Raw genomic sequence first — 26,637 nt, forward strand, 5'->3', positions numbered from 1 at the left:
AGCAAACATGGAATATAAACTCTTCTTGTCACTCTGTTTCAGCTTCTCTTATATGCACGGTAACTGTCACCAAGGGGATGCCATGTACTCACTGGCTCCACTCACCATCCAGCATGGAAAGGATGTTAGAACTTCCACTGTAACTCCACCATCCCTACCTCCTAGAAACAACCACCTCAAATAGAGTTTTCCTTTCCCCTACAATTCAGAACACAGCCTCAGCCCTTTCCACAAAACCATGGTTCATACATATTTCCAAACTCCCTGGTTGTCCTTCTGTGTACATAATCTAGTTGGTCCATTTCCTCCTAAACAGGTGTCATCCAGAATGAAACACCATTCTAGGTAGAGTAGAGTGAAATTACAATATTTCACAACTGGGGAGCTATCTTTTTATTAATGTAGCTTAGTTTTGTAATAGCTTTCGGTGGCAAGATCATACTATTGGCTCCTTATCAATCAAGTAGTCAACCTTAACCTACACTTCATCTTTACAAGTGAATGCCACACCAGATTTCTAATCTGTTGCACAAACTGAGTTGCTTTTACAACATCAGAATAGAATGTAGGATCATCCCCACTGAACTAGATCAAGATAATTTTGAATGATTCTTCTGCCACTCAAGTGGTGCTAGTGGTAAAGAACCCACCTGCCAGTGTAGACATAGATATATGGGTTTGATCCCTGGGTCAGGAAGACCCCCTGGAGGAGGACATGACAACCCACTCCAGTATTGTTACCTAGAAAAATCTCATGGACAGGGGAGCCTGGAGGGCTACAGTGCATAGGGTTGCAAAGAGTGGGACACAACTGAAATATCTTAGCATACACGCACTCAATGTAATAACTATCTAGCCACCTATAAATGTTATCCATCTGTTAATATAAATCCATATTAGTTTGCTAGCATTGCCATAACAAAATAACACAGACTAGGTGGCTTTGCCAACAAAGGTCCGTCTAGTCAACATTATGGTTTTTCCTGTGGTCATGTATGGATGTGAGAGTTGGACTGTGAAGAAGGCTGAGCGCCAAAGAATTGATGCTTTTGAACTGTGGTGTTGGAGAAGACTCTTGAGAGTCCCTTGGACTGCAAGGAGATCCAACCAGTCCATTCTGAAGGAGATCAGCCCTGGGATTTCTTTGGAAGGAATGATGCTAAAGCTGAAACTCCAGTACATTGGCCACTTCATGCGAAGAGCTGACTCATTGAAAAGACTTTGATGCTGGGAGGGATTGGAGGCAGGAGGAGAAAGGGACAACAGAGGATGAGATGGCTGGATGGGATGAGATGGCTGGATGGCATCACTGACTCGATGGACGTGAGTCCCAGTGAACTCAGGGATTTGGTGATGGACAGGGAGGCCTGGCGTGCTGCGATTCATGGGGTCGCAAAGAGTTGGACACGACTGAGCGACTGAACTGAACTGAACTGAACTGAGGTGGCTTAAACAAGAGAAATCTATTTCTTCACAGTTCTGGAGGCTAGTCCAAAATCAATATATCAGCAGGTCTGCTTTCTGGAAAGGAAATCTAAGACCAGAGTCTGGTACTCCACTAGATAATCCTTTAAAGAGGGCCATTAATGGACAGCCTAATCTAATTACCTTCTCTGGTTCAGCTGACATCAGTCACTTTGGAGAGGACATCTGAACTATATCAAGGAGAGTTTTAGAGAGAAAGATTATTCTGGAACCTGGGGCATTTCTACTAGAATGTTTCCATAGTCAGAGTGCATGACTTTGGACATGAAGGTGCTGAATCAAGGGCCTGCTGAGCAGTGAGTTTTATGGAAACTGGAGGGAAAAGAGCTACAAGGTTATCAAAAGGCAAGTTCAGTTACTTCCCAATTTTACTTAGGACATGAGTAGTGGCAAATGAAATAGAGACACTGACAATTACCCCGAGTGTCCATAGCATGGGCTTCCCTGGTGGCTCAGTGGTAAAGAATCTGCCTGGGCAGGAGGTGAGGATTCAGTAACTGGTCCAGGAAGTTCCCTTGGAGAAGGAAATAACAACCCACTCCAGGATTCTTGCTGGGACAATCCCATGGACAGAGGAGCCTTCCGGGCTATAGTCCATGGGGTCACAAAGAGTCGAACACGACTTAGCAACTGAGTTTGAGCTTTTTTTGAGCTTTTTGTGCATAGCATAGATTGGCCATGCCTGTCTTCACTACTCTGGTCTGTAATTAGTCAGGTGGGCAGCAACGACTTGGTATTCTGCCCAGGGACTTGAAGACCCCTGTCTCTATAGACATCATGAATAGAAAGCAATTGCTAAGCTTTCTCACTGTAACCCTCTTTAAAAAAATACACACAAATATGAATAATAAATAAGTATATTTATTATACTTAACCCACTCCAGTGTTCTTGCCTGGAGAATCCCAGGGACAGGGGGAGCCTGGTGGGCTGCCTTCTATGGGGTCACACAGAGTCGGACACGACTGAAGCGACTTAGCAGCAGCGTATTTATTATACTTAAATCATAAGTATACTTATTATTGTGTGTACTATTAGAGCAACTACACATAAATACAAAAGAATTAAGTAGGTAGCAATAAAGAGTAAGAGTAAACAAATACCTATTTGTATAATAATTAGCTCCATTACTTACTGATTCTTAACTATTCCTTCTTAGATTAAATCCATTAATTTAAGAGGCAAAAGCCTACTCTCCAGGTAGATTTACAGCTCTAGTGCCTGAAGCTGTAGGGTAACATAATGTTATTAACCCCTCTGGCCGGGTGTTTGCTTGTTTTCCCTTCCTGTTGATTTGAGCAAGCACTCAAAAGATGGGGAGTAGAGACTAGAGGGTCTGCAGAGGACATTCAGCCCAGCTCCTACATCCAATGCTTGAATTGCTTTCTTACAACCAAATGCCTATTTCAAACTAATGAAACTGGCACCTGGGAGTTCATCTTTGCAAGAGCTGCCTCTTCTACGAGGAAGCACTCTGGTCTTCAATTTCCTCAAGGAAGAAATTGTCAAGGGAGAAAAGCACCATTTTTCATTCCCTGCTCTAACTTGTACTGCCTTAGTCACCACTACATGGTTAGTATGTGCTGACATGATACCTGGGTGGGGAGAGAGCTGTGTGACCCCATTCTTCTTTTTTCCTTTTTGCCTCATTAATAGATGCTTTTTAGCCACTTCACCAACTGACACCAAGTCTTGCCTCTGGTCTCTAATCAAAACCTTAGCAGGGTTTTATATAAACTGAAATTTACATTCAACCATCACCATAGCAACCACCACAGAGAATTAAATACAACTTTTCCCACTCTGATATCATCTACTTTTTTTAAGAGCTGTTTTTCTTTTCAGTTGCAAATCCAAGCTATTCAGAAGATAACCATTAAAAATCTATTTTGAAAACTGCATTTAACAAGATTGTAACAAGGTTCTAAAAACAGGCATTTGAAGTGGATTTTAGACACTTAGCACCATACACTTTCTCCCTCAACTGGTGGCTGTACATTGCTGAAGTCTCAAGGGTTTGCCTCTGCACTGAGAACTGTTAAAATCAAAACAAGGCTTCACTTATAATTGTGACAACCATCTCATAAAAAGTGCCCCAAGATGATGACCCTGAGCTAAGGCAGAAAATTCTGCTAATTTCAAAATGGATTTGCATCATGTTGAAAAAAAATTTTGTTTTTTACTAAAACAAGGTTTTGGTTTGAATATTCAATGTGCAGTCAGCAAATCTGAAATTTTCAGGATTCACCTGTTGACTGAAGAGGAGATATTCAGTTGTGGGTGTGGCTCATGGCCATGTGGAAATATGCAAAGGTAATGGAGAGTAAACTAGAGATAAAAAAGGGTAAATATCCCCACCCAAGGGGTCTACTTTTTTCTTAGTTTAGAGTACAGTGCCACAAGAGCCCTGAGTATTTGCAGCTGTTGGAAATATATTTCATATTTAGACAAAGGTAAGAAAAGATATCTTTCTAAATTTTACTGAGACAAAAAAATCTACTTATGACACTAACCTCAATAACAAATTAATACACACCCATCTCATCACTTCCTCTCATTCCCTTGCTACTTAAAGTCCCAGAAATTGGCAACTCAGATGAACTGAAAATTTAGACAACAAAATTGTCATTTTTCATAAGCCAAATAATTTGGTCTTGCTTATTTCCTGAAAACCAAACTATAATGTGATACTCCAATTGTTCATTTATTCATTTATCAAACATTTATCAAATATTTAGATGCTACCATATGCTGAGAACTACATCTCACAAAGATGAGTGAAACTTCATCCAAGACCTTGAGAGCTTTACTTTTATAATTCTATAGGATGGCAGATGTTTTACACCAAAATGCCAGTGAAATCTTAACACCTTTTCTCTCAGTGAATTCTCTCAAGGTTCTATCTGTACAAAGGAGGTGATGCCCATCACTTGGCTGTACCCATGATCTCAGTATGGACACCAGAGACTAGACCAATGGCTCAGCTTTACTACTGAGACCTAGTAGAGCTCACCAGAGGACATTCATTTTGAAGTTTCTGAAAATGTCCTGACTTGTTCCCAGTGCAACTCTGCTACTCAGGAAATATGGATGAATTCTACCCTAAATGATAAATGATAAGGAAGCCTCCCCAAACACTTCTAACAGTCAGGTGCTGTGGGAATCAAGGCAGCTTTTGAAGGTATTCAGCCATCCTTTTCCACTTAAGTGTTGACATAGCTAGTTAGGCAACATAAGCAAAAGGTAGGGGTATTTACAGATAATGGCCAAAATATCTTACATGCCCAGAAGTGAGAAATCTTACATATTAAGAGAGTGTCATCTCACTTAATAAATGTGGAGAGTGCAAGACCAGGAATGGGATGCTGGTTTCACATTAAGTGCCAACTCCAGTGGATGGGGTTGGATGTCCAGACCCCTGAGTGAGACCAATGCTGAAGCCAATCCCAGATCACTGAGAAAAGATGGCTTGATCTATGAAGCCCGATCTGGGAGCAGCCAGGCAGTACTATACAATATATGCTCCTCTACAAGACCATGGTGTGGGGAGCCTGGGCAGTGCTGGAGGAGGAGTGAGGAGATACGCCACTGAGTTACCTAGGGCAGTGTAGAGGAATAATCAAAAAGAAGGCCCCCCAAATGCACTCAAATACCAATGAACTGGTGTCAACGATATTAAGAAAAAAGGTTGAGGCAGAATCAGCAGAATTTAAGACAGAATGCGTACCTTCCAACTGACCAGAAAAGATGGACCAACTGAACACATTCCATATTAGAAAAAAATGGACCAAGAAGGGTAAGAAATGTAAAACATAAATATGATCACAGAATTCAGAGGTCAGAACATTTGAGATGACACCCTTTGATATGCCAGTTGCCAATTAATAAGACAGGGTGAGGATAAAGTTCAAATCCTTTTCTAACAGTTGAAGAGCCTATCCAATACATGCATTGCAACCAACAGAGGGGTTCTTGGGTTTTCATTTGTTTTCGCTTTTTTAAAGATAAGTAGGAAGATTTCAATCTCCCCCAACACAGCCTCCTAGTAATAAAACAGACGTGTGGCTTTTGAGGTCAAAAGAAGCAAAGAATGTTATTTTGAGTATCTTAAGGCTGTAGATTTACTGCTTTTGAAAAATATAAATAAATAGATCCACAAAAGCCACAAAATTCAGCTTGAGTTATTTATGTCTTGATTTTTTTTCAGAGTTTCTTATGACTGATGTTGAATCTAAAATAATCCCAGCATGGTTTTTGGGTGGTCATTCAGTGGTCATCAAACTCAAGATGCACAAGCCTATCACTGGTGTGAATTAAGCAAAGAGAGAGCACCTCAAGTTTCCCCTTTCTGTTACAGTCCTGGGAGGAGCAGAGGAAGCCTGGCTGTGGTTTGGCAAGAAGAGATGCTGACCAGCCTCACCTGCTACAGTCCTGGGGGCCATTTCCAAAGCTATATCAACAGCAAACTATGGGCCTCACACGCCTGGTGATAGGAACGACTCTATCTCTTCCTTTGTGTTGACAAGGGAACTGTCATACCCAACATGCTTTCTGGGGATGAAAATATTATTGAACATTTATTATGTGCCAGCCACTGAGCCAGATACTGGGACTACTCAGCTGGATTCATTTTGTTTTGCAGCTCCCTTTCTTAGCTCATGGACAGCTGTTCTCTAATAGATCTTCTTGTTTCAATCCTAAAGGATCTCACAGTCTTTGGATCATAAAGATTGAAACATAATACAATAGTTACTCTAGAACAAAGAGAAAGGTCAATAACAGGAGAATGCCTAATGCGACAAGAATGAGTCCCCAAAAATGGCTTTCTAAATCTCCATGTCTAAGTTTGGACATCTTAGAATCTTCAAGGAATCATTCAGGACATGTCACAAAAAGTTAACACATATGGAATTCATTTTTTCCCAGTAACAAGGTTAACAAAAAGCTCCCAAATTTATTGGGGTTTTTTTGGCCATGAACCGTGTGACTTGACGAATCTTAGTTCCCTGACCAGGGATTGAACCCAGGGCCATGGCAGTGAAAGCACTGAATCCTAACCACCAAACCACCAGCGAACTCCCCCAAATTTGTTCTTTATTGAGCTGCAGTCCTGTAATGAATAAAGAGAAACTGGAAAAGTATGTATACATCTCTGATCTTTTTAGGCTGATTTCAGAAGGACCAACAAGCCATAAGAGAATATAAAGCAAGATAGAGAATTGTGCTCAGGGTACAGGGAAGGGTCCCTGAGCAGCTGGGGTCCATAGGCCCCACCAATGGACACATGAACCCCAAGAGCTCCATGTTTACCTGTTTTAAACACTGTGGGTATACACAGGTTTTGTTCAGAGAACAAAAAGTTTCTGCTGCGAACAACAACAAATCTAATACTGCAGTAAAATTATAGAAGTCAGCAGGGGGACAGATGGTACAGAGCTTTGAACCCTTCATATTAAGAAGTCCAGACTTTATCCTGTAGTCAATGGTTCCCCATCTGGATTTAGGAAAGTCTTCTTGCAGTTTAGTGGAGGATGGGCTGGAGAGGTATGAAATGGAAACATGAAGATCAATTAAAAGACAGTTGTCCATGAGGTCAGATAAAAAGCAAGCTGCAAAACAATGTATATAATAATCTACTTTGTTTAAAAAAAAAGAATTTATGTGTATAAATGTTATAAACTCACAAGAAAGGATCAATTAATTGAAAGAAATCAAGAATAATATGTATACAGTGATTCTATTTATAGAGAAAAAAGTCTGTGTGGATTTTATAAATTTATAAGGATGATCTGGAAAGATACACCAAACTGTTTATGGTCTTTCCCTCTAAGAGAATGAGGATTTTGGGGAAGCAGACAAATATTTCCACTTTTTCCTCTACAGATTTCTAATGGTTAAAAATTTTTTTATAACAAGCATGTATTACCTTTATAATTTTTGAGATTTCTAAAACTTAAAAAAAAATTTTTAATTACCATAAAATAAAAGAAACAGTTTCTTCGACAAGAAATGATCAGGGCTTAAAACCAAACCAGTCGTCATGAAGATAGAAAGAGGGGAACAAACTCATCAGACAAATGCTGATCAAAGAGCAGATATGAACCGGGGGAAGGAGGAGACTGTGGGGGAGTGGGGGGCCGGTGTTTCCATCCTCTGCTCTTGTGAGGTGGGCATTTTCACCGCATTTTACAGATAATGAAATGGAGTCTCGGAGAATCTTGCCCCCGACCCCAGAACTGGATACCAAAGCCAGGACTAGAACCCTGGCCCTCCTGCCTCCAGGTCTTGGACTTAACTGCCTTGGCCAACTGGTTTCTTTCTCTTCAGGGCCCTCTTCTGTGCTCAAGTTCTGATCCCAGGCAGCAGAAGGAAACAGGGAGCCAGTTCTGACAACACAGGTGAGACAAGCGGAGAACGGCAAAGCCAGAACCTGTCCCCATCCCCCACGGTGGGCAGGAGTCCCAGACGCTGAAACTGCCCACATACCAGCTTCGTTCACGAGGATTTTTGAGAGCACAGCCTGTGTTTCCTACAGAATCTGTAATGCCTCCAGAGCATCTAATAGAGTGCCAAGTCCTCACTGCATTCACTGAGTGGGTGTTTAATAAATATATATTAATGGAAGGGCAGCAAGATCACCTGAAGCAAATATGAAACTGCATTTGATTCCTTATTTAGAGCATGAGTGTTCTGAAAGCATTTTTTTTTCTGAACAATTCAGGATGTAGGCAGTCAATGCACATTTGTGATGGATAATGACTGTGACCCTAACTGAGAGAGTAATTTAATCTCTCTGTCAAAGCGGCTTCAGTTGCAAAGTAACTATAATATCTGTCCTCCAAGACTTCAACCAAGCAGCCAACCAACTCAGTAGCATTTACTAAGATCTCCGTGTTCCCACACTGTGCTAGGCACAGTGGAGAACCCCATGGAATAATACACAGGCCCCACTCCTACAGAAATTAAACTCCTACCTGGGGAACCCATTCGAAATTCAGGAAACGACTAGATAAATGAATATTACCTGTGGATGTCCTGCAAATGAGTCCTAAAGTCCAGAGAGAGGAGAAACCATGGATATCAGAGTCTAAAGGAGATGGACATGGGTGCTCAGTTGCTCACTCGTGTCTGACTCTATGATCCCATGGACTGTAGCCCACCAGGCTCCTCTATCCATGAAACTTTCCAGGCAAGAATACTGGAGTGGGTTGCCATGCTCTCCTCCAGGGGATCTGCCCGACTCAGGGATAGAACCCAGTCTCCTGCATTGCAGGTGGATTCTTTTCAGGGAAGCCAGTGGAGTACAGGATAGAGAGAAAAACCAGGGCTTTCCTTAGCCTCTTAGAAGCATAATGGCATTTCACAGTATCCATTAAAACACCCACAGCTCTCAGGTAATTCACCCTCTGTATGGTAGGCTGCTTGGTCACAACTATTTAATGCTCTCACCACCCTTGGTTTCCCTGATAGCTCAGATGGTAAAGAATCTGCCTGCAATGTGGGAGACCTGGGTTCAACCCCTGGATCAGGAAGATCTCTGGAGAAGAGAATGGCAATCCAATCCAGTATTCTTGCCTGGAGAATTCCATGGACAGGAGTCTGGCGGGGTACTGTCTATGGGGTTGCAAAGAGTCGGACACGATTGAGTGACTAACACTACTAACCCTTGGTTATGTACAGATTTAGGGACAAACAACCCCACCCCACCCCAACACACCATGGTGTTTCCCTTGTTTATTCAATAGGCTATCCTAGGTCTCTGCTCCTTCGAGCCAACCATCACTCCCCACCCACCGGAGATGAGGCCTTGCACACACACACCGCCTGAGCTCTCTAGGGTATGTACCACTGATAGTAAAGGGGGGCTGATGATAAGAATCAAAGGTCAAGAATAAGATGTCAGAGGAACTTAGCATTTGATGCTATCTCAAGAAAATACTCACACGAGCCTTTGGAAATTGACTGTAATATTTCATCAGAAAATCTGCATGTAACCTGGGTTCCATTTCTCATTTCAGTAGTATCTGTTTACATTTAGCTCTACACCCAACCTCTCCCGTGAAGGATACAAGAGCCTTCTGCTCACTCTCTGGCCTCCAGCCATGCCCACAGAGCCTCCAGACTGAACTTACTGAAAATCAATCCAGATCATGTCAAATTCGACTTTTAGCTCTTCAAAGTCTCCCCATGGCCTTCAGAAAGTAGTCTAAGCTGTTTAGAGAATTATGGGGCTTTTCAGGATCTGGTCTACCCTCCAGCTTTCCCTAGAAAGATCTAGACCAGTGGTTCTCAAACTTTACTGTCCATCGGAATCATACTGAGTACTTGGATGTATTGGAAATACATATGTATTTCCAAATCGAAATACATATTTCCAATCCATTCCACACAAACATTCTGGTTCCTTGAGTACCAGGTAGGGCTCAGGAACATAAACATTTACCAAAAATGTAGGGTTCAAATACATGGGGAATGTGAATATTTACAAAAATATGAGTTTCAAAAATATTTGGTTCTCCAACAAACCCCAAAATATATGGTTCTCACACGGGTATTTTCAGCATCACACTTTGAGGACACCTGATAGAGACACTGTAAAAATGGAACTAGAAACAAGTAGTTTTTGAGACGTCATTGAATGTAGTGGTTAAGTCTAGGGGTGTTGGAGCAAAAACAAAGTTTTCACGTGCCATTGGGAAAGTAACTTTATGTTTCTGTGCCTCAGATGTGATAATGGAGATGATAAGAGTGTCTACATGATAGGTGAAGATTCAGTGAGATAATCATTATAAACGATCAGCACAGCATCTCACACTGTAAACACGATACAACTGGAGGAAGCTGTAGGAAAAAAGTAAAAAACACCACCACCCAGGTTTTTAATTGACAGTGTCTTTGGGCTGAAAGGGATTTGAGGGACTCCTTCTTTAGCACCATTGGCAGACATTTGGATAAACATCTTTATCTGGGGTTTTGAGGTGACCACATGCTCAGTATGGATTAGCAGGGTAGCATGACTGCTCTAAGATTTAGTCTTTAGCCTGAAGGCTTCTGACAACAGGACTTCTGGCCACCACCTTCTGAGGAAGCGGGCTCCATTGCTTAGCCACTTCAGGTGTTGACATTCTTCCTTAAATCTAGTAGAATTCTGCTTTTCGGTTACCACTGCCCATGAATTCTCACCTAACCTTTGAAGCACCATTAAATAACACCATTCTTATTTCCACAGCCCAGTCCTTCAAATGTTTGAAGGTAATTTTCTTGTCTTCCCTTGATATTTTCTTCTTAGGAAGACAATCAAGTATACTGGATGAAACTCCAAGTTCAGAGTTAGAGGCCTGGGCTTTTGTCTCCACCCAGCTGAGCATCCTTGGGCAAGTCCTTTGACAAAAGTGAGCCTCCCTTTTACTCTAGCCCCAAATTCTATAATTCTATAACACCCTCAGTTAGTTCCTCTGTTTCCTTAGGCACAGGCATGTTTCCAGATCCCTCATTGAGACACCTGTCTTTAAATAAAAAACAAAAAACAAACTTTTCATTTTGTATTGGAGTATAGCCAACTAGTGGCTTCCCTGGTAGCTCAGTGGTACGGAATCTGTCTGCCGGTGCGGAAGATGCAGGTTCGATCCCTGGGTTGGGAAGAACCCCTGGAGAAGGGCATAGCAACCCACTCCAGTATTTTGCCTGGGAAATCCCATAGACAGAGAAGCCTGGAGGGTTACAGTCCATGGGGTCACAAAGAATCAGACACAACTTAGCAACTAAACAACAATAGCCAATTAACAATGTTGTGATAGTCAGGTGGACAGCAAAAAGACAGCCATACATACATCATTCTCCCCCAAACTCCACTTCCATCCAGGCTACGTGGCAACTGTCTTTTGCATCGATTGATAAGGACAGAATATCAGATCCTCTTCAGGAAAATTCCCTATCCCTCCACTCTCACCAGTGGTTTGAGTGGAAGCTACCAAGTTTTTTAGAAATCCCACTCCCCGGGCTATCAAATGGGCCATTCATAGTCCTTGGCCTAGAGTTAGGCACCTGAGCCAAGTTCAACTAGTTAGATCCTACCCGGGATGTTTAAATCGTGGACCTGAGAGAATAAGTGTCAATTCCTCTCTGAAGCTGGAACTGGGAGGACTGAGGAGTGGCAGTTCCTAGGAGCTTTAATTATCCTTCTTGGAGATGCCTCATCAGAGAATGATTCTAGTTTGCAGAGAGACACAGAGAGAGAGAGGTGGAGAGGTAACTCTGGAGTTCAAATCTTTAGTTCCACATTATCTCCGAGGACTAACACTCCTGCCCTTCCCATAGCTTAAGTAATTCCTCTTGGGCCCAGGTCAGGGCTCTCTCCTTACAAGCAAAAAAAGTCCAGAGTAATACACTCAGCTTTCTAAGTGGGCCCCCAAAAGAGACAGCTTTGGCTTATAGGTCTCCTCATCCCCCTAACCTAACTTCCCCTCCCTCACCTTCTGCCAACAGCTACTCCAGATGGGTAGCTACAGTCTGGGTGTAATACAAGAAGGGCCGTCATTTCTTCCAGCCTGGCTGTTGTTCAGAAGGGAAGCTCAAGACTGCATCTTAGAGCAGGTGTGCCACCTTGCTGATTCATACTGAGCATGTGGTTACCTCAAATCCCCACCTCTTCTTCATGTAAACCATGGAAGCCAGGATTTTTCCTCCACCATGCTTTAATTCTATAGTTCAGTTTTGTTTGGGGGTGGGAGACGAGGTTTGAGACCTAATTGCAAATAAACACCTAGCCTTGTAAAATGTTGTGTGTTGGATTGGAGCCAGGTTCCTGCTTGTCAAGATTGTTTTGACTCAAGGTTCCATCATCAGTGGCAAAGCTTCCCAAATGGTCACTCCCAGTTGGAGGCAACAGTGCTCTGTTGACCATGCGTAGCTTGCCTTCAACTAAAACCACCAGACCTCACATGCACAACTCTTACATATATATTCCTTCATCCTGCTCTTGTACAACTGCTTAATTATTTTCTTGAATGCTGAATAGGATTTTATATTGATTCTTATTCATTTTCAACTTATCTTTAGCCTGTCCTTCCAACCAACTCACATTTAGGTAAACAAGAATGTAAAAGTTCCAAATTGTGGGAACATAGTAATAAATACCTCTCAACGTCACTGCTGTCTATAAACTTAAAGAAATGATCAAAACACTCATTTTAAAATTAAGTAAAACTATGTAAAATTTTAGACAGTCCTAATCACTACTTGGAGAACATGAAAGCCCTGCCTGAAAGCCATGGTTAATTTCGGCAATACATTACCATTAGATAAGCAGGTGTATAATATTTGCCATATCTACAGCCATGCCTTTCTTCTTTTTTCCAAGATGGATGCTCAGGAAACTCATTCTTTCCTTAATGGATGAGAGTAAGGAACTATGGAAAGGGCCCTTAGAAAACCACAGATCCCCTTTATTATTCATAGGGAGCTCCCTGACTTCTGCTTCATAACACTGTACCCTCTTGGCATTAAGTAATTAAAAGAACAACTGGCTGTCTAGTCGTCCTCTACCTCCAGGACACATAAACTCTTGAAGAGCAGGACTTGAGTATGACTTTTCCATCAGGTCTTCCTAGTACCTTGCAGAGTGCCACCCCCATGGCAGTCATTCCATTAGCTCAACAAATATTTGTTACTAGAAACATAAATTAACACGCTCATCTCTGCCATTAACTGTGTAACCCTGGGCAGTTCTTCTATCTCTCAGAGTCCTACTTTGTTCCTTTCAAACTAGAGAGACTGAGCCAGATGATCCCACAGTTGCCTTTTCTCATGTTAATATTCTATATTTCCATCTTGTTGTCTGCACGGCTCCCTGTCCCTCTTTTGCCAATAGAGACTCTAAAGCTAGACTGTTTCCAGAGGATGGGCAAGTTTTAATCAAATGAACACCCTGTACCATGGAAGAGATTGGAGTGAAACAATGTCAAAGGATTTCTATAGTCTACAGGACTCTGATTTCAAAATGAAAATAAACATTTAGGCTGCCCAACTACTGTACGATTATTTCAACATTACATTTTGCCTGAAAACTTCTCCTATAAAAATGCTTTATAATCAGAGCTGGAGACCTTCTCTAACAACAAACCAAGGCTTTAAGAGATGATATTCAGACAGTTTTAGAAAATGAAAAGGGGGGCTCTGTTTTAGAAAAAGTAACAGGCTGACTCTAAGCAAATGGGTCATAGGGTCCCTGGAAAGAAAACCAAGAATGACTTCTTGACTTTAGAGAAGCCCTTTTGGCCTAAGTCATTTTGTGATCTCAGCCTGGCCGCAGTGCTTGCCCTTGAACAGTAATCTATGATCTTTCTGTTTTCCTTTTTCTTTTTTGGCTGTGCCATGTGGCTTATGGGATCTTAGTTTCCCAACCGGAGACTGAACTCCAGGCCCCAGCAATGAAAGCAGAACCACTGGACTGCCAGGTAATTTCCAGTAATCTATGATCTTAAGGAAACAAAGAGAAGGCAGTCAAACAATAGTGCAGTGATAAAGCTGAGTCCTAGTTCCTCCTCAAGGGCTATACATAATAACATATCTTTGAGTTCTACAGGAACTAAGGCCCCAACCCAGGTTGGGAATGATGAAGCTGACCCTCCTGAATTCAATCAACTAAAGCTTGGACTCTGTCCACCTTTGCCCCAATTCCATGCTGATCTCCTCTGCTCCAGCCCTTTCATGAATATGCATGTATTCTAAGTTTCCCCAGTTTTGCTGTTCAGGGAGACACTGCTTCCGGAAAGATCCCCACAGTTCTCCTTACTTGCTACAAGCAATAATAAATTGTTCTCTTGATCTTTGGCTACTGCTGCTGCTAAATCGCTTCAGTCGTGTCTGACTCTGTGCGACCCCATGGACGGCAGCCCACCAGGCTCCCCTGTCCCTGGGATTCTCCAGGCAAGAATCCTGGAGTGGGTTGCCATTTCCTTCTCCAATGTATGAAAGTGAAAAGTGAAAGTGAAGTCGCTCAGTCGTGTCCAACTCGTATCGACCCCATGAACTGTATCCTGCCAGGCTCCTCCATCCATGGATTTTCCAGGCAAGAGTACTGGAGTGGGTTGCCATTGCCTAGGTTGTGTCTTTTGGCTCAACACCAACCAAGAATCCAGTTTTCTTTTCAGGTTACAACTCCACTTGTGATGCTAAATACCATATCCTGCAACAAAAAATGTTTCCCCACATTTCACACACTCAAAAAAAAAAAAAGTCAACAGCTAACACTGATATTCTATCTGCTAGTCTTGATGAATGTCAATTCCACTGCATGCTTTAACTTTAGCTACAGCTTCAAACATTAGCCGATATATATAAAAGGAAACTTGTTTTAGTCCAGTTTAAAAGTAGAGCATTTTTATTTCATCATCAGCTTCCCCTCTATTTCCTGTGTTATCAGATGTTAGAGAGCGAGCCAGCAATCTGTTTATGAAACTGGCAACTTGGCAGACAAAATACGCACGTTCAACCAGCATTCTTTTAAATGAAAGGCTAGTATGGGTCTAATCTTGAAAGAGTGATAAGGAAGCTACACAAATGCAGAAGGTACAAACCCAGGGGGGGAAAAAAATCAAGGAATTCCCAAAACCACTAAGCCAGTTCTAGAGGTTTCTTCTGAACACTTCAGATTTCTTCACTTCAATGCTCTCCTTCAAAAGGACGCACTCAATTTCTGCTACTAATGATCCATGCACACCCCCATGGAGTTAACAGTTCAAGTTACTAGCTGGCCTCTATAATAGCATACCTGGTTCCTTTCTGGGATAGGCTGTCATATCTGGTATACGTTTAAGTATTCAGTTCAGTTCAGTTCAGTTGCTCAGTCGTATCCAACTCTTTGTGACCCCATGAATCGCAGCATGCCAGGCCTCCCTGTCCATCACCAACTCCCGGAGTTCACCCAGACTCACGTCCATCGAGTCAGTGATGCCATCCAGCCATCCATCCTCTGTCGTCCCCTTCTCCTCCTGCCCCCAATCCCTCCCAGCACCAGAGTCTTTTCCAATGAGTCAACTCTTCGCATGAGGTGGCCAAAGTACTGGAGCTTAGTTTAGCATCCAGTACTAAGCTTTAGCATCATTCCTTCCAAAGAAATCCCAGGGCTGATCTCCTTCAGAATGGACTGGTTGGACATCCTTGCAGTCCAAGGGACTCTCAAGAGTCTTCTCCAACACCACAGTTCAAAAGCATCAATTTTTCAGCGCTCAGCCTTCTTCACAGTCCAACCCTCACATCCATACATGACCACTGGAAAAACCATAGCCTTGACTAGACGGACCTTTGCTGGTAAAGTAATGTCTCTGCTTTTGAATATGCTATCTAGGTTGTATGGAGACAGCAAACAAAGATGCACTCAGTAGATGCTGTCTTGCTCTGAATCAGTTTGACAAGTTTCTGTTCAGACACATCCTAACTATGTGACCACAGACAAATCTGCTCCATGGAAACAGCTGATGATCCACACAGCACCAGCAGCACAGGCTCCTTAAGAAGGATGCTCACAGGAAGGATATCTTTTTCTCCAACTAGGACCTTCAAAATGGGCTCAAGAATAAGGAAAATGGCAACAATCCATGGATGCACCCACCGAGCCACTCATCCATCCACTACCATTTACTGAGCACACAACATCTGTCAGTGGAGACAAGTATTTTCTTTAAAAACATAAATACAGTGAAAGTAAAACAGTCGCCAAATGGCTTTTTCCCCTAGGGAAAAGGCAACTTTATCAATTATTAATTTTGTTCATTTTTCTGTGTCTTAGAAAATCAACTGACCACTGTTCACATCTAAATTTTACCAAACTGGCTAAATTAGCAAGTTTTCTGCCCAGAAGTCTATATGACAAGGCTGCCATGGTTTCAATAATTTCTCCAATGATAAAAAGTCATTTACAGCATGAATCATCCTATTTCCTCAGCCATCTCAGACACACTCTCAGTCATGTGAATGGCAATGGAAACTAAATTAAAAAACTGTGAAAACATCCTGCAAAAATAGGGAAGTTAACAGAGCCATTCTGTCATGCACATTTGCCCCCATTTCCCTTGCCCCCATTATCTTCCTGTGAGCCACAACCATGTATCTACACATCCACAATAAACAGTATATACAAAGTTTGAAATACATGCATTCTTTCATTCCCACACAGATAATGGCATACTGCTATGTTCTTCTAAGACTGAATTTAGGCTAATGTCCATAAACAGGAAGCTACTTTTATGTCATTTAAAATTCTATTTAAATTCTGTTGGAAAGAATAACTTGTTAGCTGAAATAATATACAATACCTTGATGGGATTTTGAAAAATATTAGATTGAGAACAATGAAATGTAAGATATTTAAAATTACATGTGGTTGGAACCATGGAATTTCATGACTTTAAAGGTCTGAGATGTCAATCTGTGCACCTCCCGGCATTTTAGCAAGGACAAGAACAGGTCCAGGGTGGCCAGGTGACTTGACCACGGTGGCACAGCCAGTTGGTGTCAAAGTCTGTGAAATATACACCCACATTCTCTTACTTCTTGTCACAAAGACTGAAGTAACCTAAGGAGACATCAATCTAAATTCCACAAGAGTCAAATTCCATTTGAGAAGAGTAAAACTATGACTCAGTGATAAGTGGCTGTTCCCTCTTTTCAAGCAGAGCCCACATGGAGTGACTGATGGGACAGTCATTACAGCAATAAACAAACCAGTGTCACTTCCCCTTACCCAGAAGATCAATCTAACGAAGCTGAGAAAAAGGCCAAGGAGTTTGCAGAAAGGAATTTAACCTGAAACTCAACCTACTTGGAGTAGTTGGGTATTAGTCCAACTCCTTCCTCTAGATTCATAAAATCCCCATGACCCCATCAGTTTTCTCTTTTAAAATCTCAAAGAGTAAAAATTAGCATCACAGAAAAATTTAAACACTGGAGAAATGTCTAAAAGAAAAAGTTCAAAATGTCCTCCATCCACCAAAAGGCAACCACTACCAACAATTCCTGTGTGTCCTTGCAGCGAAGAAGTTCATAAACCAGTATAAAATACATAGATACATATACACTGGCATAAATATATATAAATGCTGCTCTATACATACTTGCAAAATTTAGATAGATGAGTAGGTAGACGGGTAGGTAAACAGATAGACAGACGCACCCTGGTTAGTTTCTGCCTTCAGATAGGTTGCCAGGAGTCCAGTCTCACTAGTACATATGATAAACTGGTCATTCCAAGGACAGAAACGCTGTTGTTAATCAAAGTTAATTTTGTCTTACCCAAATGTATACTTGCAGAGCCTGGGAACATAGCCAAATAGCTGACAAAATATAGAAAGAGACAAAGAAAGGGGAGGAATGAGGAAGAAAAGCCAGAAAGAGGAGATGAGAAAGGAAAGAAAACAATGAATAGATGTTCCTTACAGACTAGCATATGACAGATGCTCATTCAATACTTGCTGAATGACTGATTGAATAAATTAATAAAAAAAACAGGACAGTCATTTCTAAAAACATATACGACATTTCATGTATTAAAATAGTAACAGATATGGCCCCCAGTTCTCTAAGAAGCATCATTCTTGATCTATACTGTCCAATATGATAGCTACTGCCCACATGTGGCTATTGAACAGTTAAAACGTGTGCTCTATACGTAAAACACACACCAGATTTCAAAGATTTAGTATGAGGAAAAGGATAGAAAACATTTCATTAATAATTTTACATTGGTTATAGGTTGAAATTTTAGATATATTGGGCTAAGTAAACCACATTATTGAAATTTACTCGTTTCTTTTTATTCTAGTATTTAATTTTTTTTTTTACTATGGCTACTAGAAAGCTTGAAATTTCACATGTAGCTTGTGTTATACATTTTTTGAATAGTGCTGGTCTAGAACGCAGGGACTATTAAAGCAATGACTATATCTGGCTTCCCTGCTCTGTTTCAGCACCTAGCACAGGGTCTTGAGAATGGAAGGCTCACTGTAATGTCTGGATAAGAAAAGAGTTAGGCCTGGGACGACAAGGCAGGAGGGCTTGACCCGATCCTGCTCTAATGGAACAACAGCTGTGTGAACCTGCCAGGCCTTGTTTTCCTCATCTTTAAAGTGGTGATGATAATACTGTGTGCCTTATAAGAAAATGCAATGCAGGAGACCCAGGTTCGATCCCTGGGTTGGGAATGGAGAAGGAAATGCCAACCCCCTCCAGTATTCTTGCCTGGAGAATCCCATGGACAGAGGAGCCTGGCAGGCTACAGTCCACGCGGTCGAAAAGAGTTGGACACGACTGAGCTACTAACGCTACAAGAAAATAACACTGACCAAATGAGATCACGTTTACAAAAGGGCTTTGAAGGGGTAAGACAGATGTCAGATCGCTCCTCCGTTCTAGTACTCTCCTCTAGCAATAATTGCAGGAGAAGTGAGTTGCAAAAACTACAGAAACAACAGGGTAAGAAACCAACCGAAAAAATTCCTACATCTGATATTTCCATTCTGGCCTGCATTTAGACAATTTATACAAAAACAGGTGCAAATTTGAGATTCTCACACTAGTGGAAACTTCAGCATTCATCACTCTCTTTTCACTGCACCTCAGCAACCACAGTTGACAAAGTGACTTGCAGATATTTTCCTTGAGGGACCACAGAAAGTCTAGCTGGGAGCAGAAGGCTGTCTCTGGGTGGCTTTTGAAGCAGCAGGGTGGACAATTCCACAACACCACCTGGGCCCACAGCTCTGTGGGAAATTCATACAGATCCATGGGTACAAAAATCTATCTTGCACATTAGTCCTCGTTGATTGTTTTTAGGTGTAGCTAGGAGGAAGCATCTCGTTCTATGAGGTGGTCAAGGTACCTGGCAAGGGAAATCCAAACAACCTCTGGACATGTTGCAGCTCTTTAGTGACACTGGGACAGGTTTTACCATCCCAGCTGGGCATCGTCTCTCCAAATCAAAGATTATTTCAAAAGGGAAGACTGTGTGAAGGAAACATATTTCTGCAAGGGTCATTTAAGGGGGAACCTTAAGTGTGAATTAAACCACAGCAGAGAGAGAGCAGAGCCAACAACCCAAGGCCACAAGGCAGGAGGACAGCAGAACAAAAACGGACTATTTCAAGAGGCCCCAGATCAGATTCTCCCCTCAGTCTCTGCAAGGCAGCACAGAAGCCCCAGAAGCCATCACGGACTTACCATCAGCGAGGCCACAGCAAGGACAGCAAGGAGGGTGCAGTCACTTCCCCTTTGCTGGGAGGGTCTGTCTCTCTTCCCCTGTCTAAAAGCTGCCGCCTGTGACGTGGAAGTGAGCTGTGACCTGGCCAGGCTCTAAGCCCCTGGGAACACTGCCCCGTGACCTGCCCTGTGACAGCCCACAAGGCCTAAGTTGTTGCCAGCTCCTCCAACCAGAAAACCAATGGACAGGGCTGCAGGCATGGAACAGAGTCTCCAGAGCATGGCTGCAGAGCATAACCCGCTGCGGAGCCTTTTTGAAATTCATTTTGTCTGACCAACCTCTGAGATTCTTCTTCAGTCAGCCTAGGGTGAGGCGGGGACACCAGCATGTTAAACAAAGTAGGGGGGCATTGCCAATATCCAGTCTGACTTGGGATCCTGTGGTCTAGAGAACTCAGGGAAGCCTCATTGTCCTTAATCCTTTCTCTTTCCCAGGCTTTCTTCCTGCTTCTTGTCTCCATGAGGCAGAGGAGGATGAGGGGAGAGAGGCTTAGAAGGAAGCAAGACAAAGCAGAGCATGAGTCTGAAGGCCCTGTGTTTCCATGTGAGCTGCTCCCAGTCATCATGCAAGTTATTGAACCTTGCTGAACCTCAGTTTTCTCACCTGTGAACTGGTGGTAAAACCATCTACCCACTCAGGGTTGTGGTGGGGGATAAATACCCACGCAGGGTTGTGGTGGGGGATAAATACCCACTCAGGGATGTGGTGGGGGATAAATACCCACTCAGGGATGTGGTGGGGGATAAATACCCACTCAGGGATGTGGTGGGGGATAAATACCCATGAAGTGACCAGTGTATTACACACAGCAACTGTCACAGCGTCACCCTAGTGTTAGCTCTTTCCATGAGGAGAAGGAGTGGTTCAGGGCAGTTCTCCATATGAGTATCTTTGCAAGAGAAACTGCAAACGTAAATCACTGACTTAGGCATAAAGGGAAAGAAAAATAAGTAGATAAATTGCAACAACAAAAAACCAAGTAAGGGGCCATGAATTCAGGTCACATGGGGAGAGTGGGGAGATGCACGGAGCAGGTGAGCACCACCTCTAGGAGCTCTACGGAGACTGGCTAAGAGGAAATCCACAGAGATTGACAAAGATTTAGGCATAAAGCTGTGTGGAGATTTATTGCAACATTATTATTTTTTAAATTGGAAATAGCCTACAGGTGTATTTTTCATTTTCTTTTTTTAAACATTATGATAAACATACATTACAGTTGACCTCTGAACAACATGGGTTTAACTGCACTGACAAGTTATACGCAGATTTCATTTTCAATAAAAATGATCAACTACATGATCCCCTGTTGGTTCAATCCATAAATGCAGAACCACAGATACCAAGGGCCTGTGTGGGACTTGACCATCCATGGATTTTGGTGTCCTACATGGGTCCTGGCAACAATCCCCCACCAATACTAAAGGATGACGCAAAGATTTTTGCCTACATGGGTGGGGGCAGGGGAGTCCGTACCCCTAACCCATATGTTGTTCCAGGGTCAATTGTATTTTATTTCAGAAAAGAAAATGTTCCTTTTAAATCTGGGAGAAGACTTTGGAATCCATCTGATTAGCTAAAAGTATTTGTATCTCAATTGTTTTCCTTTTAAACTCCAGTTTAACAATCAGATTAGAATACTAATATCAACAAAGGAAGGCCAGATGTGGACATATCCCTCTAAATTTTCCCCATGTAAAAAAGGCAAAATTCATTATGATTCTGGGCATGAGAAGCACAAACGGCATGAGAAAAGATAGGGGAGGTAAAGAGAAAATACATATAAGAAAGCAGACAAGATCTCCAACGTAATACTGAATAATACTGGAAGAATTGGTTCAGCGCTTCCCTTCCCCCTCAACACATACACACACAAATATGGACACACTAAATTATGAGAACTTTTGAAATAAAACTCAGTGTTACCCATCAAGACTTCTCCCACACAGACTAACAGAATCTATTTTTACATTCCAATGAGATTTGCAGTAAAGAATAGAGCGCCTGAAAAAAAAAAAAAATAGAGCGCCTATAAAAAGAGGAAATAATTTCTGTGCTGTACCTTGGTTTTTCTCACTTCCTTATTTTAAAATAATCACCTAACAAATCCAAACAATTCAGAACAATAGTACAGTCTTCTATGCTCTGGGTATATAACCCTGCAAACATTTTGGAACTAAACTGAACAGGTTAAAAGGTTCTGGGTAATTTGCCATGTATTTAGAAAACTCACAATGATATCTGACAGTGCTGGGGTACTGGAAGAAACCTTCCAAATCATCTGGTCCAACCCATCATTTTACAGATGAAGGCCTTGGGAAATAAACTGGCTGTTACAACACACTGAAGACTCTATAATTAAAACATCTGCTCAGTTTTAAGGTGACTGACAAATTTGGAGAGAGGGGGTAGGAAATAAAACCTCCCAAACATTTTTAGTGGCATAGTAATTATGATCAACACGCCTGTTAAATGAAGAAGCAGTAAGGACTGTGATGGAAGTATACCCCCATTCCGACGTCAGGACCATTTACATCTGGAAAACGGAGAGGCTGAAAGCTGTTAGAGCTAACATATTGAATCTGTGAGTCAAGGACCAGGAAGAGAACTCAAGAGCCCTATCCTGAAGTCTACTGGCCTAAGCACCAAACACTGGTCTTTTTTTATATGTAAACACTGGTCCAGGAGTCAACCTTATGAGATAGTGCCTTCATTTCCAGAAAAGTAGATATCTGAGAAAATGATCCAGGCATAACAGAAGTACAAGACAACTGACTTGACAAAGGAAGGGTGACTTAGACCTTAGCTCAGTTTTCAGCAGACCCCTAACCAGCAGCAGCAGCATCACTTGGTTGCTTGTTAGAAATGCAGAATCTTGGGTCCCATCCAGACTCATAGAGTAAGAATCTGTATATTGACAAGAATCCCAGGTCTTCCCGCCCTCATTAAAGTTTGAGAAGTACTTATTTAGATAACACAGCAGCAAGAGAAAGTATAATTAACTACTTGTAACCTCATTCAGGGCTTCCCTGGTGGCTCAGTGGTAAAGAACCTGCCTGCTAATGCAGAAGATGCAGGTTCAATCCTTGGGTTGGGAAGATCCCCTGGAGGCGGGCATGGAAACCCATTCCAGTATTCTTGCCTGGGAAATCCCATGGACAGAAGAACCTAGTGGGTTAAAGTAAATGGGGTGGCAAAAGAGTTAGACACAAACAACAACCACCACAATCGATCCAAGTTTCTGGAATTATTACCTCTATTACCAGTTCTATTCTCTAAAGCTTTTAATCTTTAAGCCTTATTTTAAATTTTAAGTGGTTTAAAATTTAGCCTAAATTTTAAATGGTCTCAATGAATATCTTACTAAATAGTAATATTTGTTGACAAAAATTCAACTAATTATCAAGTTAAGAAGACAAAAAGAATTTTATTTGAGCCATACGGAGGACTATAACCTAGCAAGTAGATTCTCAGAAAGCTCTAAGAACTCTCCTACCTGCTACAAGTCAAAGGCACAGTCACAAACATTTTCGAGACAAAGGACTGTGCATCAAAATGACATGCTGATGTTTTACATAAAGTTCATCAAGGATACATGGTCCAGGCAGGCACAGACAAAGGAAGCAACAAGTCATCATGACCCTGTACAAAGCTGGGAAAGAACACTATTATTTTAAGTTACATTGTTAGTGTCCGAAGAAAGAAAAAATTGATCTTTACGGTCGAGCAGGCACTCCCATTCCTGAGAAACTCAGGCTAACGTGGGTCAATGCGCAATGCGGATGCACACTGTACACGTGGGAGGGGAGGAGAGGTCCAAATACACAGAGAGAGTTTGATGTTTAATTTTTTCTTGCCCTGCCTTAAAATAAAAATTTTATTTCATCATGTTTTCTCACAAAAGACCTTAAAATTTAAAAAAATATATATGTATATAAATATTCTTGGAGTTTTACTATTTTCAAGTGTTACATAGATTATGAATTGAAATCTTTTTCCCTGCTATTTTCTGTTGGGGTTACAGTAGGAATATGACCAATATTTCTTTAGTTGGGAATTAGAAACCCCAGGGAGATCTGGTGAAGGAGGAAGACTGGATTCAGTATAGACATGTTTCCCTAGCAAAAAAATCCCAGAAACTTAAGGTAAGAGAATTTTATGATCAAAGATTGTGAAGGTCACATGGTCTAACCATGGTTCCAAAGATGAATTCCTTTTACACCATACAGGCAGTCTCTGCTTGCACACTCCTGGTGATGTGGAACTCACCACCTCCAAAGGCCACCCATCCCATCTTTGCAGACTTCAGTTATTAGAAAGATGCCTGAAATGTGTCTCCCTGTAGCTTTTAATAGCTGTACAATCAGTAACCCCACAATTATTGTTTCTACCATTAGTGCATCCCCATTATCAATTTTCCATTATGTCTCCCACTGGAATTGTTTTAACAGAGAAAATCAAATAAACAAGTTTCATGTATTTATTTCTCATAGGACTGGGCTAGCTTGTACTAGTGGGGTGTATGAAAATTTTATTTTTGACTTTTATTTTGAACTACCTTAGGAAAACCTCATGTGTACAAGAGGATATTAAAATAAATTATCACAAGTTATACAGACTATAACTAAGGACATACTCATACCAGAAACATAGTATAGGGATAATATGATCCTTAAACACTGTTTTAGCTCTAAGCTTCTGGGGAGTCAAAGCAGGTATGAAATAGGACAAGATGGTGGCGCTTCAAAAGTATTTGAGACTCTCTGGCCTAAGGGACTCATAGGTTTCAGCCCTGGAAAGTGTCTTAGATCAAGTGTAAGCCCGCCTCTTAAAGAGAAGGAAGTGTTAGTGTCAGATGCTCAGTCGTGTCCGACTCTTTGTGACCCCATGGACTGTAGCCTGCCAGGCTCCTCTGTCCATGAAATTCTCCAAGCAAGAATACTGGAGTGGGTAGCTAATTCCCTTCTCCAGGGGATGTTCCTAACCCAGGGATCAAACTCAGGTCTCCTGCATTGCAGAGAGATTCTTTACGGGCTCAGCCACTGGGGAAGTCCCATAAAAAAGGAAACTGAAACCCAAAGAGGCTACATAAATTGCCCAATATTGGGCATCCAGTTAGCATCGGAGCCAGGCAATAGAGTGTCGTCACTCATTTTTGCTACATTAGACTTTAAGTCTTCCGTTTGTTAAGAAAGCTTGTTCAGCACAAAAATCAGAGATACAGCCCCCCATTTCTGGGCCAACTGAGGGTGATGGCCCTGGACATTCCCAAAGCAAACCTAAGCCATTCTAGCCTCCCCACACAGAGACCTCAAATCCCCAAATTCACAAATCTAATATCAGATAAGAAAGTGACATTGGAGGCACAAGCCATCCTGCCTCATACCATTATCTATGATTCCATTTGTCCCTACATTTCCATTGATTCTGAACCACCCAGATTTTCCACTAAGCAGCTGGTTTTACTCTCCCATTTAAAACATCTCTTTCTGACGAGAGGTTATTTGCTTTCAGAACAGAAATACCACTCTGAAACATGTCATTCCTTCTGAAACACTTGAAGCTAAGGGCTCACAGCACACTGAGCCAGAGTCATTAGTGAAAAGTAAAATATTATAAGCGATCAATTTATCTAGGCATCTGAACATCAGACACTGCCAAACAATAGTCAGAGAATCCCTTTTAGCATCTATTTTTAAAAACAATACCACTGTAGTATTTGAAAGAACAGTCTGTTAGCGCACACGCCATGAGGCCAGTACAGCAAAAACACAGCCATGGTGTGCGGGATGATGGACAGGCGGGTCACAGCAGCCTGCCCACCGGATCATAAGCTCATGCTAAGCAGTGACAGCAGCTCATCCGCTGCAACAGCCAGTTGTATCTGACTTCTCTGTAAGTTTCAGCAGACCCCTCAAACCAATGAAGTACAATCGTGCAAGTATGAATTATACATTTTTTTCTATCTTTGTGCCCTTCTGAAGTAAAGATAAGCAAACTCTGGAAAAATCCAGGTCCCAGGAGTTTCAAGTGAAACCTCTTCTGCACTCACACTTGCCATTTATATTACAGAATGGCCTGGGATCCTACTGTGTTAGGTCACCTGGTCATACTTATTGGTTTGGAGCAGGCCATTCCTGGGATAAAAACATCTAGGAACTCTACTAGCTTTTTAAGGTCACTAAGAATTTGTGAATTCTTGATTCACAAATCAAACGACATGGGGTGGATGAGTCAAAGGTTAATGCCCAAGGCACTTCAGGGATAACTGAGCATAGTTACATCACTCCATTATTTTCCAGGTTTCTTTGCTGGCATCAGGTGTATCAGAGCTCAAATAGCAAGAGAATAGAAGATAAACACATAGCTTGCTCATAGCTCACAGTGAAGCAAAAAATAGAAATCAAAAAGAGGAAGAAACGCTGTGACACGCGTCCATCCCAGAGCACATCTTCCGGTACTGCTAACTGGAACATTTGTCATACTTCCTGGGGCCACTGAAGTCATTAGTCCTGGCAGAGAGGCTCAGAATTCTCCCATTTTAAAAGGAGAAACAAGGCAAAGGACAGAAACTAGGCTGGTGGAAAATAGAGAAGGCATGTGTTTCTCTATAACCATGTTACCCAAAAGTGACACCTTTTCAACCAAAATCTTAAGGTCACCTGATGATAAAAAATGGAAGTGGCTTGCAACAGGAAGGTTGGAAGTCATAGTCCTCACATCCCCACCAAACTAAGTCTCAGACTCACATCCCCACTGCCCTCTAGGCTGGAGTCTCTGTCCAATGTCTTCTGAGGTGTAGACAATTCTAAAAAGAGGGCTTATCCTAGCACAGAACCCAAGGAAAAGTGTCATCTTTCTTTCCTGTGGTCCAGGAGACCTACCCTATTCTACCCTATCC

At 41.9% G+C, this 26,637-nt stretch overlaps 1 protein-coding gene across 2 annotated transcripts in view; it reads right to left on the minus strand.

Annotated features, from left to right (window-relative positions):
* PIK3AP1 (phosphoinositide-3-kinase adaptor protein 1) overlaps positions 1 to 26,637 on the minus strand; it is a 121,524-nt gene that overhangs the window by 83,645 nt on the left and 11,242 nt on the right. Inside the window, exon 1 of one of the 2 annotated variants that reach the window (XM_044935403.1) lies at positions 19,697 to 19,840. The exons of the other annotated variant lie outside the window; for it this stretch is intronic. The gene's annotated coding sequence lies outside the window, so the exon portion shown is untranslated. Of the gene's footprint in view, positions 1 to 19,696; positions 19,841 to 26,637 lie in introns of those variants that run through there. 2 annotated transcript variants of the gene reach the window in all.

Source organism: Bubalus bubalis, chromosome 23 (assembly GCF_019923935.1).
Source record: "Bubalus bubalis isolate 160015118507 breed Murrah chromosome 23, NDDB_SH_1, whole genome shotgun sequence".
Lineage (NCBI taxonomy): Eukaryota > Metazoa > Chordata > Mammalia > Artiodactyla > Bovidae > Bubalus > Bubalus bubalis.